The sequence below is a fragment of the Brachycentrus maculatus genome, unplaced genomic scaffold (assembly GCF_059751285.1).
Source record: "Brachycentrus maculatus isolate JH-2025_06_01 unplaced genomic scaffold, ASM5975128v1 h1tg000186l, whole genome shotgun sequence".
Lineage (NCBI taxonomy): Eukaryota > Metazoa > Arthropoda > Insecta > Trichoptera > Brachycentridae > Brachycentrus > Brachycentrus maculatus.
The window spans coordinates 1,133,323-1,150,215 of NW_028280937.1; the positions used below are offsets into that span (position 1 = coordinate 1,133,323).

Sequence of the window (16,893 nt, forward strand, 5' to 3'; positions counted from 1 at the left end):
CACGTGTCACAATAGATTTTAAGAAAAGTTTTTTTTAAATCAAGATTTAAAAAATATATTTTGCAGCATATTGTAACGGTTAGCGTGTTTAGCTTCCGTACTTAAAGCCTCGGGTTCGATTGGAAAAGAAAAGAAAGTAATGGTTAGCGTGTTTAGCTATCGTGCTGGAGGTCTCGGGTTCAATTCCCAGGGACGGGGGAGATTAAATAAATATAAGTGATTTTTTCACTCTAATATTTATTCAATTTCACCCTGGACTTGTACCTGAACCTGAGGGCTGATCACTTTTCCTTCATGTATTAACTTTCAAGATACAACTGCAATTATATGATACAGTGCCTGATGCACCATTGGGTGCAGATAAGGGTTAGAAAAATACTTTTTTGGATTTAAATTGACGACATAAAAAAGTAATACGTTTTCTTATCGTTCACTTTGTGTAATACCACTTTAAAAAAGTTATAATATGTTAACGATGAATGATAAGGAGAGTGTTATATTACTATACCAAAAAGTTATCAATGATTTTTATTTACAAAATATAATACGTTTTAACCATCGTGCATCGTTTTGAACTCAATAATTTTATAAAAAAATAATTTTTCACAGTAAATATTTTGTGGTCAGGTGATAAATTAAAAAAAAAAGAATATCGCGCAAAGCCTCTATTTTTAGAGACTTGTCAGCCGGTAGGATAGTAAGGATAGGGAAGGTAAATGTGAAAAATACATCACAATCACCCAGCCCCTTTCAAAATAAATTTTGCTTGAATTTATTTTGTAATTGGCGGGAATCGAACCCGCGACGCCAGATTCGCAGTCGTGCGTCTACCCAACTACGCCATGGCGCCTGTCTTTGATGCTTTTATAACAAAAACCAAGTTTCAGATCATTTTTCACAATAAACATTTTGTTGTCAGATGATTCGTTTAAACTCTGATAATTTTGTAAAAAGTCTGAGTTTTCACAGGTGAAACATTTTGTTGTCAGGTGATGATTCGTTTGGAATTACGTATAACGGCTGCACCGCACCGCTGCCGGCTCATTAGGCTGCAATTAATAACCTCACCGTTTAAAATGTTATTTGGCCGTTTGCAACAAGGGGTAGTATTAGCGCCGCCCTCCGCCCCCAGCCCGCCCGCGCGCCGCCCCCACCCGACCCGCCCTGCCGCCTATATAAGAGGAAACCCGCGGAGCCTTCGTCCTGTTGAATATCGTCACCTCCGCAGTGAAGTTGTCGTCCACGGTGACTTCCCGCTGGTTGCTTAAGGTACGTCGAACCATTTTTTGTAACTTTTTAAAATTGCTTTCATAAACATTCACTTTCATTGCTAAAGGTACGTCAATGCATTTAAAAAAAAAAACTTTTTTTTAAATGTCTCACATATATATTTTGTTTAAACTGTAAAAGAAAAACACTTGTTTTTTTTACCATTTGAGTTTATTTTATTATGACGACTAGTTTCAGAAGCAATGCTTCAATCATTCTTCAGGTCTAAATCTAAACTGTTATATTTAGACCTGAAGATGGAACTATCTTAAAAACTAGTCTTATGAAACTAGTCTTAATAAAATAAACTCGAGCGATAAAAAAGAGTGTTCTTCTTTCATCATGTCTTACTACAAAGTGAATGCGGAAACAAAAAATAATAAATTTGGTTTTATTGCTAAAGGTACTTGAATGCATTTTTTTTACAACATTTTAAAATGGTTTCATTAATTGATTCAGGAGTCAATTTGTGGTAAAATCTTTCAATGTTTAATTTAGGTTTAACTTCATAAATACCACTATTAATTTAAATAAAGCTTTTTAAAAATTACTTATGGAAAATTTATGTTTTATTGCTTATTAAAAGTGCGTGGATGCATTTTTTGCAACGTTTTATAATCGCTTACAAATTTGTTTTATACAAGAGAAACTTTTAAAGAGCAATATAATACTAAAAATTTAAATAAAGTATAATTGCAAGAACGAAACGCTTCAACAATGGCTTTTTTATTACAATTTTGTGTGAGATTAAGACATTGGTTAAAATAAAAGACATTACTTTGAAAATGCCATAACGAGGCGTAGCAATTGCCAAAAAAAATATTTTTATGTGTTTAAACAATAAAATACAATTTAGTTCACTCTAAAAATCAGAACATTTAATATATAATTTAAATGGTGTTTTGCAAAGTGGACTCCAAATCAATGAATATTTTTTTTTGTAAAATGTACAAAAAAAATAATTAGAATTATACGAATTTATTATTTCACAGTTAAAAATTCAACTGGTTGCTCTTTGATACAAACCATGAAACTTCCGATATCCGGTCAATTTATTAAGTTATTGGTTATGTTTTAATGTTTAATTTTTATTAAATAATAAAAAAAATGTTTAATCACATTCAAGAAATCTTTTAATTTTGCTGAAACCCACTAAGTCATCTGATGTAGCTTGTTGGTGAAATTCTTTGAATTTAGTAAATATTTTTTCTGTATTCATCGAATTTATTAAATAACGATAAAAAATGTACAATATATGCACACAAAAAGAAGAAAAAACTTTTTACCAATTCTTAATTTATGAACGTTTAATCGCTTACATATTTCATAATTTTTACTTTGATCCATACTTTGGTCTCCCCTTATATCCGCCGGCAATAAATTATAAATAAAAGAAGAAATGTATTAAAGCATTCTACTCCCATATTTATTATGAACACTTTGTTCTACTTTCATACTATGTATTATTTATTTATACAATTAAAAAAAAAGTGTATTTATTTTCTGTTAACATCTGTGCGGTCAACATATAAAAAATAAAATATAAATTGAAAACAAATGTCAAAAATAGTGTAATCTAAAGTTTTGGATACTTATTTTTAAAAAACACATTTAATCCATATCTAGAGCATATACGACGTGAATTTTCTTGTAAACATACCATATACCTGTATATTAATAAAACTTTATTTTAATGTCGATCGGTTTCGAATAGAAAAGCGTCTTCTTCCAGACTTTTAAGTAGTCTTTGGAAGAAGCCGTTTGCTAAACTGGTCTACAGTATAATTAAGTTATAATAATATACCATATACAAACAGTAATTTTTAAACAAAAGTGTATGGTTATTTTAAAACCAAAATTGTTTATTATAATTAACCATTCGTAAGTTAATAAGTGTAAAATATAAAATATAAATGTAAGTCAATACTTTAAAAGAGTTAACTTTCAAATTGACGCCGTGTATTAATGAGGTAAGTTTTTGAATGGAGTATTTCCCCTTCGATAAATTTTGTTTAAACTAGGGGATTGTATTTATACATCATACAATACGAAATCGTGGAGTGATTTGAATATGTTTTGCTTTGTATTTTAAAAAATCTTCTTTTGACTTTTATTCGCACAAAATCGTGCTAAGTGCCCTGCTTACATTAACGCAGTATTATATTAATCGTCAATCATACGATGCTAAAGTGACCTGTCCTGCGCTTCAGGTGCCACTCCAGGATGATATAAAATAAATATTACAGTGAAAAAATATTTATATTTATTTTCACTCTTCTGGGAATTGGACCCCAGACCTTCAGAAAATTTGTCAAATGCGCTAACCACTACAATACGGAGGAAGTCGTTTGAAATTATTATATCCATTTACAAACATTTTTCCTAATTTAAATTTATTAAAAAAAAAACTATACATTTTTAATGTTTAAATATGAGAATACTTAAATAAAATACTTATAAAAAAACATAATTTTTCATGAATTGATATATCATTTAAGGAGAATCAAAATTTAGTATTTTTCTTTTTATTTATTTTAACGTATATATTTTTTTAAATTTATTTTATAAATTAAATCAAAAGAATATATACATGAAAATAGAATATCGCAAATCAAATTTTATTAACATACTATTATTGAGAAGCCTTTATTAGTATTTACCTTTTCTTCTTATAATTAATTAAGGTCTCAATAACTCTGAATTAAAAAAAAGAGATTGAGAAAAAAAGATTGAGAATATTACTTTAAATGGCTCTTTTCTACATATATTTGGATAAATATATACAAGATAAATTTATTTCGAAAGTATTTATTTATTAATCAAGTCAGAATGTTTATAAATAAATAGATTATAAATAAAGCTCCATAAGTCCCAAATTGAAACGTTCAAGTTTAACAACTTGTAATAACTAGTTAAGGGTCTTTAAAACGGAGTGAAAATATAAACAACCCCTCTTAAAAGCAGTTCATACCCTCAATTTTACAATATGAAAAATGATTAAATTTTTAATCATGTAACGAAGCACTTTCGTTAACAGCGAAAAATAAACTTACTGCTTATATAAAAATATTTCTAAAAAATACTTAATATTAGCTACAAATTTTACATGCTTACAAAAAAATCATATAAAATACTTATACTAGTAAAATGACAGTCATTTTTGTCTTTTTCTTCTTTCTTTTCATTTAAATTTACAGACACACTTTTTTTCTTTCTTTATTTTACATTCTTTTGCATTACATAAACATAAATTCAAATACAAAAAATATATAAAAATTAACATAAAAAAGGATCCCACAAAGGCATGGCCTGTGTGTGGGTATACAATATAATTTAGTCATGGTAAAGGGTATAAGGGTATAGGTTTTTTAAGTAGAACTAGAATATTAGTGTTAAATAAAAAATACCAAAAATACTTGTCTCTCAGAAAACATTTTTTTAAAAATTAAATTAAAAACTTAAAAACATAAAAAAGATGAAAAAGTAAAAAGCTAGCGAGCATGTACTACAAGAAAAAGGAGCTTAAATCTGACTCTTCTATAAATAATCGAAGCAAATTTTTAAATTCACACAAACTTAGGGAATTAACATCTAACAAATAGTCTTTGTGGAATAAGTCGAACGGTTTTGGAGCTATGAAAAATGAGAAATCACTATGTGATAATGCTTCGTTAGCCGAACAGTTTTCATAATAATAAAAAAATCTGAGGATTCGTGATTCGTGTTCTGATAAATCTATAAAAATGATTTTAAATAATGTTTAAAATCTTAAATCTCCAACTGTAATTCATGTCATTTGAAATTTTATGACAATATTGGATTCGAATATGCGTGTGTATTTATACAATATATGCCTAAAGTATACTTTGAAAATAATAATTTTATCTCTTAAAGGTAAAAACATGTTTTGCTTAAAATCACCTTTTTTGTACGAAATGACAGCGCCATCTGTTGATCGTAACTGCAGCTTACGTAATTCTAAACATTTTTAGGCTGACATCATGCTTCTTAACAGCTTTCATCACTTTACATTTTTATTTGTTTTATATTGGACTGTCGTTTCATCGTTTTTCAATATTTTCATCGCTTCAGCAGCATTGTGGAATAAAACATAAAATTAATTTATGCAATTTTTTTGGTTTTTCTGTTAATCAGATTGAGCCACAGCAACGCGTGTTCGGGTACAGCTAGTATATTAAATATTAAAAAATATGTTCTTCAAATAAAATTCAATAAATCAAAAAACATATGGAACGAATGATTTTTATTGTTAACGAATTTTTATTGCTACGAGTATATATTTTAATGTATATCATTTAAGTAAGTTTGTTAATGGTTTTGTAGTGATGGATACCTTCTCAGCCAAAATGTGATTTTACATTTAAATTATTGTTACAATTCATCAATTTATTTTCGTTAGCAAAACCATGCGTAGGTACGTATTAATAATGGTTCAACGTCGCAAATTTAATATGATAAAACAAAATAAAAAATACACCTCATTGGATTACGTATGAAAAAATATGGACACCTGTTTCACCCTCGCGAAGGTATCAATATTTCAAACCAATAGCATATTTATAATTCAGCTTAGACAACCAGTGCATCTTTTACATTGTACGAAAGGTAAAAAAAATATATATTTATAACGCAAAAAAAATGTTTTTTTGATAGGGTATTCATTTACCGGTTATAAAATGAATTCTGTTATCAAAATGCATAATTATATTTTTTTCACCTTCTAATTTTATTTATTATTAAATACAGATAAAAATTAAAATATGATTATGATTCTGACAAAGAAGTCATACCACCAACCCTAATGTATGAATGTGAAGCATAGAGTTGGCAAAAGAAAGATGAAAAAATACGGAATGCAGTCCAAATGTGAAATCTCACACGAATGTGCGGCAAAATGATCTATGATAGATCGCTCACTCCTTCCAACAACGTCATATATAAAAAATCGTTAATTTTCAGTTGTGCGTGTTTTCGGAATGCCCAGTAAATGTACTATATCCCAGCAAAAGCGGTATATTTTTAACATAATATTTACCTGCTACATGGCAGAAAGTGTTGTTTTTGCATTTTGAAGAAAAGGTATTGTTTAATTATATTTTAAAATATACTAAATATTTTTTAAATGGAGAAAAACATTCAGGTTTTACCTAAAAAGATATGTTGCACAGTTATAAGTACAATAAGTGGCTTGATATTTATGTTTAAAACATTGTATTATATTTTTAAACTTAAAAAACGATCTCCTGAAAAAGCAAGTTCATGTCAAGCGAGATGTTCAAATGGTAATATAAGGAATGAATGCAAGGCTGAGATAACCACTTTGACCAACACGAGTAATGCTTAGTATTGCGTGTGTTGCTGCAACCTTTAACAGATGGCACTGCCGCTGTGGTAAAAAATATATCAGGTAAAAACATCTCAATATGATGTAAATTAAACGTAGTGCCAAAATTTCATAGCAATCGGTGAAAAATTTTCTATCCATTTTTAATTGCCGGCAGAGGTAAGAGAGAAAACAAAAAATATAGAGCTAAGTAAAAAAAAACGAATGGGTAAACGATCAAGAGTAAATATTACAATAATTGTAAAATTAATTTTTCAAATACAAAAAAAGTACAAGACGAGACACATTATGTGGCTTGGTGTGTCTACGCAAAAAAATATATACATACGTGTGTATTTTTGATTATAGGAGAATTGAGATTTTGAACAAACGAGCATTATTTTTAATTTTTTAATTTAAAAATTCCGTATAAAAAAAGAATAGATATTTATAATTTTTGTCGTGTCGTGAGCAACTGTGCAATGTAAAGTACTATTTGTTTTTTTTTTTAAATCGATCTACTGATAAAAAAAAATAGATAACCAGGAGTTGCTACAAAATTTTGAGATTTCTAAATTTCTTTGAGCCACTTAATTAAAAACTAAAAACATTAAATGATAATCCGGAAGCTTGCGCTAAATAATTCAGGTTTTGAATTTTAAATCCCAACTTTTATTCAATTGCGATTTCATTCCTGATCTAGCGGTTTAAAACTTATCCTCAGTTTATCCTAACTTTTTAAGCCGGAACGTTAGTACGGAAGCTGTTCGTATGAGTAAAATAAAAACAAAATTTTTGGCATCTCAAGATAGATGAAGAAGAATATGGAAGTCTGGGTATTTTTACAGGACTTACGCCTTGTCATAAGCTGGTCAAGTGATCACTTTACACACGTGCGACATTCACCATTCTACCCATGATTGATAGCCACACTACTTAGTGACTACACGATTGACAACCACACTAAGCAGAGTGTATAAAATAAAGTAAAAAACCTAGCGACGTACATATCGCTCGTTCCTTTCAAGAACGTCATAAATAAAAAAAACTTGATTTTTCAGGAGAACGTTTTTAAAGTTTAAAAATATAACATAATGTAGTAAAAATAAATATCAAGCCACTTTTTGAACTTTTTACTGTGCAACACATATTTTTAGGTAAAACCTGAAGGTTTTTTCTCCATTTGAAAAATATTTAATATCTTTAAAAAAGTAATTAAACAACACCTTTTCATCAAAATGCAAAAACAACACTTTCTGGCCTACAGCGGGTAAATATTAAGTTAAAAATATGCCGCTTTCGCCGGGATATAAAACATTTTTTGGGCATTCCGAAAACATGCACAACTGAAAATTGTCGATTTTTGATTTATGACGTTCTTGAAAGGAGTGAGCGATATGTCATGCAGTTTATTGTGTTATTAATATACATTAAAAAATTATCATTGGCTGGTTTTGGTTATAACGGAGAGATATCCTACCAAATTTTAACATCCATGTATGAATTGATTTTGTATCCTATTTTAAGATTTATTTTAATAGAATGGAATAGAAATAATATAAATAAATATTTCTCCCAAATTAACTTACCGAAATATGTCTTAAAATCATGCTCGGAACGTGTTTCAGTAATACAATCATTCCCAGAAAAGCAGCCCTTAATTTACCATAAAATAAATATTTTGTTAGGCCAACATAAACACGATTCCATTTATTTATATATTCTTGAAGCTAAAGGGTCATTAGGTCCATCTATTCTCGGATTCTATTAAAAATGTTCCAGAGATAACGATAATATGAATACAAATCCAAAGATAACACAGGGAATGTATGAAATAATTGATACAAAATTAAAATTAATTAAAATAAGCTATTTCATTAAAACTACGATTACTTTTACAATATTTTAAGTGTCTAAATTGCTGTTTACAAATATCACATTTTACCCCGCTTGGGAATTTTTATTATTTTTTGAGGTTGATATTTTAATAACGCATAGATGATCAACTCGTTATGACGAGTATTTGATTAGAGTATTGTAGATTGGTGAATGTTATGCAGCGTGTAAAGTGATCACTTAAATAAATAAAAAATGGTCTAAATACTATCACAACAATATTGATAGTTGAGAGGTTATTTTTATTTGATTCAGCAATTCGTAACTTTACATTTTGATAAATTTTATTGGAGATTACATAAACTCCAATAAAATAAAGGTCTTTTCCTCTAAATTAATATTTCTTCTTTTTGTAGATCCTAGGGATCTGTTTGTGTAAATAAATACAAATTTGTAAAACCACCACCAAGTTTCTAAAAGTGCCCCGGTGTAAGCATTGGAAGAGTTTAGAAGTTGATTGGTTCAGTTAGTAAGCTAGAACCGATTCCAACTCGACGTTGGCCAGTACACAGAAGCTTCCACAAGAAAATCTTCTTCTTCTTCATGTGTCCTGCCAGGCCCCCCAGACGATGACTCGGGAGAAACCTTGTCTGTCCTGGGCAACAGGAAACAGCTCCTCCACACCTCTCATCCTGGTCCACTCTGGAATGTTCCGAGGCCAGGAAAGCTGCCTTCTTCCAACCCCTCTGCGACCCTCAATTTTTCCTTTTATGACCAGTTGTAGGATGGCATACTTTTCACCTCTCACAAAAAAATAAAAACAAATGTTAAAATAAATAGTTGCAATATAAACGTTCGTGCAAATTAAAAAAATACATCTGATACAAGTTATATTACATTATATGGGTATAAATAGGGTCGTTTTAAATCTCTCTATCCTGCTTATTTTTAGATCATTATGTCCTTAAACTCTTCATAAATTAAATCTTCAAAGGGTGTCTGTCTACTTGAAAAATTGTCGTATTGACATTTTCCTAAAGAAACGGCTCGTTATACATAGTTATAAAAGATAATTTCATTCTTAGTTTTTCATCAAAAACTAACAGAAGGTTTCCGGTCAAATAAATCCGGTCATAACATAATTAATTTTTACGTTATGTTAAAAATGACTGTTTCGATTACAGATTTTGTAGATTAGATATCATAAAATTAAATAAAATTGCCTTAAATGGTAATGAATTTTCGACTTTTGCCATCATCTTACATGACCTAAAGTGATTTAACCTAACCTAACCTAACTTAGCTTAATATTTTATTTCTTGTACCAGATTATAATTATGTATTTTTTTTAGTAATATAATTGCAGTTGCATAGTAGGGTAATTATTTTAAAATAGGATTATGTTAAAAATAAACACTATTATAATGTAATCAATGATGATAATTTAATACTATCTTCGAATTCTCGGTTTATGAGTCTTTTTGAATCCTCCCAACATTTTGAGTGTGTCCAAATACTTGTATACAAAACTGAGTTTCTCCAATTGGCAGTTATTGTTTCATTTTGACATCTCGACGAATATCGAAGAATATGAAGAAGAATATGGGTGTCTGAGTATTTACAGGGCTAATGACTTGTCATAGGGTTGTTAAGTTTGAATTTTCTTTTACAATGCACACCTTCGTTTATAAAAAAAAACATCCCTGATAACTAAACAATTAGTGCAATTAACGGCTGACTAAGCGATGTCACAAGAGGTACTCTATACACTTAAATTTTTTACATCCAAGAAAATGAAACAATTTCTCCAGTTTTTTTTTCACTTTAACTTGCAGCTTTGTTATGATTGAATTAACTTATTTATAAAAAAAAATTAAGGTGGAATCATAAATTTCAATAAATACAAGTATTCATGAAAAACGAGAAGGTTGTATTGTAAAAATATGTTGAGGGAAGTTAGAATAGAGTTGAGAGATAAAAAATCGATTTTTAAATTCTCCTTTTGGGACGGCTTAAACGTTTATTGCTCCATAATTTAAGATTTATGAATTAATTCCTATATCTTGTTATAGTAGCATATTTCGTTGTTATTTTTTGATAATCACCTTTTCTTGAATGTTTTTCTTCATAAAATAAAATGAAAACTTTGTTTTTAACTTCTTTTATTTTTAAAGTACTTTTCTCCAACCGGTTTCGACAAGAACTTTGTTATCTTCAGGGATAGATATGTACTTCTGAGATAGATAGTGCATGTCTATCCCTGAAGGTGACAAGATTCTTTTAGAAACCGGTTTTAAAATAAGTAAGAAAAATAAAAGTACTTAAAAAAGATCCAGTTTTATTATACTCGTATTTTATATTTCGTTTAACCGTTCTTTCCTCGCTCACGACAGATCGATTACTACTACAATGACATTAATATTACTGACTTGTGATCAGCGACCGTGGCTATATTAATCCCAGAAACCGGATATTTCTTGTCCTGATGGACATCATTACGTAAAAGGTCCCTGTCAAAGAGGCTTTTACTTCCTAAAAGTTGATGGTCTATGTCACATTTGTAGGTAGTTGAAATTCAAATAATCAAAGACTAGTTGGTTTACTATTATAAATTGATTTTCAGGACGGTTACTTCGACATGATCGATAATGCGATATATACTTTTCTTTTTTCAGATACTCTCTTCAGTCCGATTTCGACCCATTTCGCGCTAACAACATCAACGTTATCGTAAGTACATTTATTTATTTTTCTAATAAAAAATTAAATCTCGTATGGAGTAATAATTTAAAAAATAACCTGTGCCGATTTCGAAGCAAACAGCTTCCTCCTCAATTTGAAAACAATTTGAGTATGTTCAAATCGTTGTTTACAAATCTGGGTTTCTGCACTTTTTATTCATTTATATTGACATGTATATATTATATGAATGTGAATTATGACAAGAATCAATTTATAACAAGACTCGTACTAATTTGAAATTTAAATATATTTTTTAAAGCAACAAATTGTAAAATCACAATTCTGATGATTCAAACATTATTTTTTTTATCATATAAAATATTTTTGTACAATTTACATACCTCCATTTTCGTAAACCTCAAGGGCGCATTGCTGTTTATTATATATGTTTCATAAGGTGAATAAAAATTATGATTCAGCAAACGAAAGTGTTTTAGTTTTCTTCGAAAGATCATCTCATACTTACTGTTTCTAACTGCTGGTGGAATAGCATTCCATGCTATCGGACCGCAACAGCTAAGACACGCTTGCCAAATTAAGTGAATTTGCTGATCAAAAAATTACGCATAGGTTTGGAAATATCCTGGATATCACAGCTCTATTGATAATTTATTAGTTTTTATTTTATGTTATTTCAAATACGTAAAAAAACAGATCGCATGTACTGTGCAGATATCATTACTAGTCCTTTATTTGTTATCTTCTGTCGTATTCTAAAAACAGCGTTCTTTTTTTAGTTATAAAATGATATTTTAATACTTTTATATTTACTGAATCATTTATTATGTTTTTGGGTCTTCATGTGAATCATATTCAGTTTAATAGTCGTTATATTAATCCATTATTTCCCAATAAAAGTAATTAGTTTGTAGCTGTCCGATATCGGACTTAGTGATAACAATTTTTTTTTAAATCGTGCGATTCTGAAAACTGTGTGTAAATCAAGATTATATCGATACATGGTATATAATTGCTAAACATAAATATTATTTATTTAAACGGCAGTAAGCTTTCTCAATATCGTTATGGTTAGATTACGCATAGAACAACAAACGGTGCAAGCGGGAAAGCAAAGTGAACGCCATGGAAATACGATCATTTAAACAAATGTGTGGAAAAATTCAAGTTTGACAAACTGTATTAAAAAGGAATGAAGATTGAGTTGGAGATTATTGAACATTTTCAGAAAGGTTATTTGAGGTGGATTGGACATGCGAAATAAATGGATTAGTAGAAAATTAGATTTCTAAAATTACAATCATTACATACATACATATTGCATGCATCCAAAAACGACTCTGTTAAATAAAAAAACTTACAATCCAACAAAGATGGCTGTTATAAACTCATGTGTACTGTGTCCTGAGATTGATCATATATCCAAAATTTGAGTGGTGTCAATCATGGATAGAATAGAGAATGTTTATGTAAAGTGATTATAAAACCAGCTTATGACATCCAGAATTGCATATTCTTCCCCATCTTTGTTAAAATGTCAAAAAAAATTATGAAAAAAACTACATTTAAAATTATTATGCGGTATCTTCCTTCAATTTGATAGTGATATCGACAGATTAAGGACCAAATAGCATCTTCATCAAGATTAATTAATACTAAAAACTGTCAGCTTTGCAGAAAACCCCTTTTCAAAGATATTTTGTTTGAAAAAATAAGCGAATCATATTTATAATGACTTCAATAAAAAAATCATTTTGGTTTTGATAATTATTATTACCAACAAAAAATCCTCTACAAATATAGAATGAGCATTGCAATGGTTGGCAGAAAATTACGGTTTTCCGTTACAGAAGGAAAAAATACATGTATTTCATAATAAACAAAACGTAAACGAGTTTATGCTAAATGCACGCGCTGTAGATAAAAAAATGTAACAGGTGGTAGAAAATGTGTAACAATCTGTTATTTTATATTCGAGTTCTGAATGTTCAAATAAGCTGAAACGGTTGCAGAGGGTAACGTATCCTATTACCGTTAATTAAAAAAATATTATTTAAAAAAAAATAAAAAAATTGATATACTCGTAGGCTATTTTATTGATTTTTCTTGATTTGACTTATTTGTATGTATGGAATATGGATGTTTGGAAGCGAAGCATAGAGTTGGCAAAATAAGGATGAAAGAAGATCGAATGCAGTCAAAATGCGATCTCTCAGAAGAATGTGCGGCAAAATGATGTATGATAGATGTTCGAAAAGTGAAATAAGGAAGGAATACAAAGCTGAGATAAAAATTATCGATAAAATTAAGAAAGGTGTATGGGGAGATAGTTTGGACATTTGGAACGAATTAGTAAAATATGAACGGGAAGACAAATTCATGAGGCAGAGGAAGACCTTTGAAAACTTGGCATGATTAAGTATGTCAAATACTTTAAAGCGGCCAGGCAAGAGTTGGAATAATTGGCGAGTATGTACGAGGAGATGCATGAATGTGGAAGAGGCGAAGAACGTGTGCAAAGAATGGCGAAGCGTTTTTTTTCTCTCCCTACCCCTCTGGGAAACGGCGTTAAGGTTAGTTAATTTAACTTATTTATTTATAAATAGTTACTTTAATTTATTTATAATATTTATTTTACATTAAGAAATATACGAGTATATGTAAAAATACATATTTTTACCATATGTTGTACATTTTCCAATTTAATGAAGTAATTAGATCTTTTGCAATTTAATTATGGCGACCGCTCTTGAGGTAGTATATTATACGAAAATGGTGCCGTATAAATTATCCAAAATTATTCGTAGAATTATGGGAATCTTCAGACGTTCTTAAAGTGGAAATATAACGTGAAAGTTTTATTTCCATTTCTATGAATAAAACGAATTAATATTTACCATAAATAGAACACATGTTGCTAGTTTCGTTAGTTGTAAACCACCCTCCGCGATTTTTGTATTTCGTTTTCGAGATATATATCCGTCTTTTCGTTAGAAACATTAATCATATATTAATTATCTCCTTCCTAGCTCAAAATAACTCCCATAATGCGTAAGATTATAAAATGATGGAAATTTTTACAAGAGACCTCTTAATGATTTGATAAACGAGGTAGGTAGATATGTAAAAATTTGTTTTTTTAAATAATAAAAAAAAATTTGTTTTAAAATCATTATTCATATCTTATTAAAACTTAATTATAATGTCTACCGGTTTCGAAGCTAACCGCTTCTTTATCAAGACTGATAAATACTACTGATTCATAAGTATCAGTCTTGATAAAGAAGAGGTTAGCTTCGAAACCGGTAGACATTATAATTAAGTTATAATAAAATATTTATAGTGATTTTAAAACACAGGTACATTTTAATTTTCAATTGGAAAATAACAAAGTTAGTGCTTAAGTATAAATCATAAGATTTTTTATGTATACATATTATTGTTACATTTTTTATACAATTTTATACAATTTCTAGACATTTTTACTTAATACTAGTACAATCTCATAATTATAGTTAAGTTGAGCCTCTCCAAAAATTGTGTGCCGATACACGTCTGGCCCCTCACTCAGCCGGTCGTTTACCGAATTTTTGATTGCGAGTACCCCCTTAAATGGTAAAATGTTAGTATATAAATAGCTCGCTAAAAGGAGACGAAAATTAATATGGACCGGTAATATGATTTTTTTTTTACTATTCGCTATTTCAGATACAGGGTAGGTCTGAATAAATATTAGCCCGGTGCCATTAATTCCGCATTAGTTTAGTGAATAGACTAAATTAACGAGTAGGGGATTAACTTTCAGCTCTTTTTTATTCTTAACTCCCCCACCCTTGCTCTATACGAGAATTAATTAGACGGTCAATTGGATGTCGTAAATATCACAACATCACATATAGAAATGGAGAATTTATTACGACCCCCTTAATGGTCTTCGGTAATATTGTACATATTTTCTTCTTCTTTTTCGTTAATTTTGTGGTGCATTATCTTATGCAGGGACCAAAGCAACATTTTTGATAATTCCTTTAATAACACTGGCCAACAATGATTTTGTAACTGAAATTTTGATGACTGTTTTGGACCAAGTTAATCGTTCTTAGTCAAAGTCTATACGGTGACAAGCTTGTATCACGTCAATTTTTATATGTAATAGTCATATTATTGTTTGTATGGACCCCATACGTTGAAACCGTAATAGTGGTTGGTATCTAGACATGTTTTAGTCTAAGGTCTAAGGGATTAAAAAAAAGTATTGATAATTATGGAGTAGCGGTGGAAACATATTAATTTATTAATATGGTATTCTCAATATTATTAATATTTAAAGCATTTTCTTTGTGGTTAGTCATTTTTACTTATTTTTTTTTTTACAAAAATGTTAATAAAATCAGTATATAACCACTCACCGAGATTTTTACGTCTACCGGTTTCGAGACGTACCCGTCTCTTCGTCAGGACAATCACTAACACAGCATGCAAACAATACTACCCTTCACCACCATAGCGCCATTTACACACTCAAAACTACACAAAATGTCTAACACATGCGATTTTTGGTCGACCCGAAGACCAACATGCACTATAGTTTTCAATTCAGACATGCGTTACGAGCCGAGGTTAAACGTACATTAAAATTAGACTAGGAATCGAATCTACTTATATACTTGTAGGATGAAAGGAGTGGGGGGGGGGGGTCGAATTGGATATTGACGAATCGTGTTTAACCGATGTCGAATCAAACAATGGACTATATGTAAAATTTATTTGGTTGTTAATTAGAGGAATATTATTTTTAAGTGCTTTCCTAATATCGTGTAAATTGCATAAAGATCAGGTATTTTCATGCCAGTTACAAAATAAAAGTTATAAATTGTTGGCCAGTGTAATTTAAATATATATTTGTTTATTTATATACCTTCAATTTCATTCATTTTATATATATTCAAATCGTAACATGAATTCCCACAGAGGCATAGTCTGTACGTAATACACAACGTGATACAAAATTATGTAAAATTAAATGCAATAATCTCAAAATATGGTTAAAAGCATTTTTTAAAAATGAAGAAGAAAAATAGACGGAAAAATAAGTTAACTGAAAAAAAGAATGAGTCTAAATTAAAAAAAAAACAGTAAAAAATATAACATCATCAATCAACGTGAATTTATTTGATAATTTCATTCATACTCTGGACTACTCACCGCACAAATGTTAATGACTTCCTCTTGCAAACTCTGACGCGGTAAATTTATTAGATAATTCACATTAATTAAATGAATTAATTTTGTAGTTTTCTTTTGATAAATGATTTATTTCAGATATTTTAGTTAGGTACATTGTATCTTAAAACTGACATTATATAAAAATATATATAAAGCAAAAGTATTTTCCTATTACTACTATCATCACGCCGTTTCGCTGCAGAGGTAAGCAGAGAGGACAGAATTCCACACACTTCTATTTTGACATATCGCTCACTCCTTTCAAGAACGTCATAAATAAAAAATCGGCAATTTTCAGTTGTGCATGTTTTCGGAATGCCCAGAAAATGTACTTTATCCCAGCAAAAGAGGCATATTTTTAACTTAATATTTACCCGCTACAGGGCAGAAAGTGTTGTTTTTGCATTTTGAAGAAAAGATATTGTTTAATTATTTTTTTAATAATACTAAATATTTTTCAAATGGAGAAAAAACCTTCAGGTTTTACCTAAAAAGATGTGTTGCACAGTAAAAAGTTC

At 29.4% G+C, this 16,893-nt stretch overlaps 1 protein-coding gene across 1 annotated transcript in view; it reads left to right on the plus strand.

The window, feature by feature from the left end:
* Positions 1–1,217: 1,217 nt before the first annotated feature.
* sNPF (short neuropeptide F precursor) overlaps positions 1,218–16,893 on the plus strand; it is a 103,455-nt gene continuing 87,779 nt past the window's right edge. The window contains exons 1-2 of the mRNA XM_088262651.1: positions 1,218–1,269; positions 11,125–11,179. The gene's annotated coding sequence lies outside the window, so the exon portion shown is untranslated. The remainder of the gene's footprint in view (positions 1,270–11,124; positions 11,180–16,893) is intronic.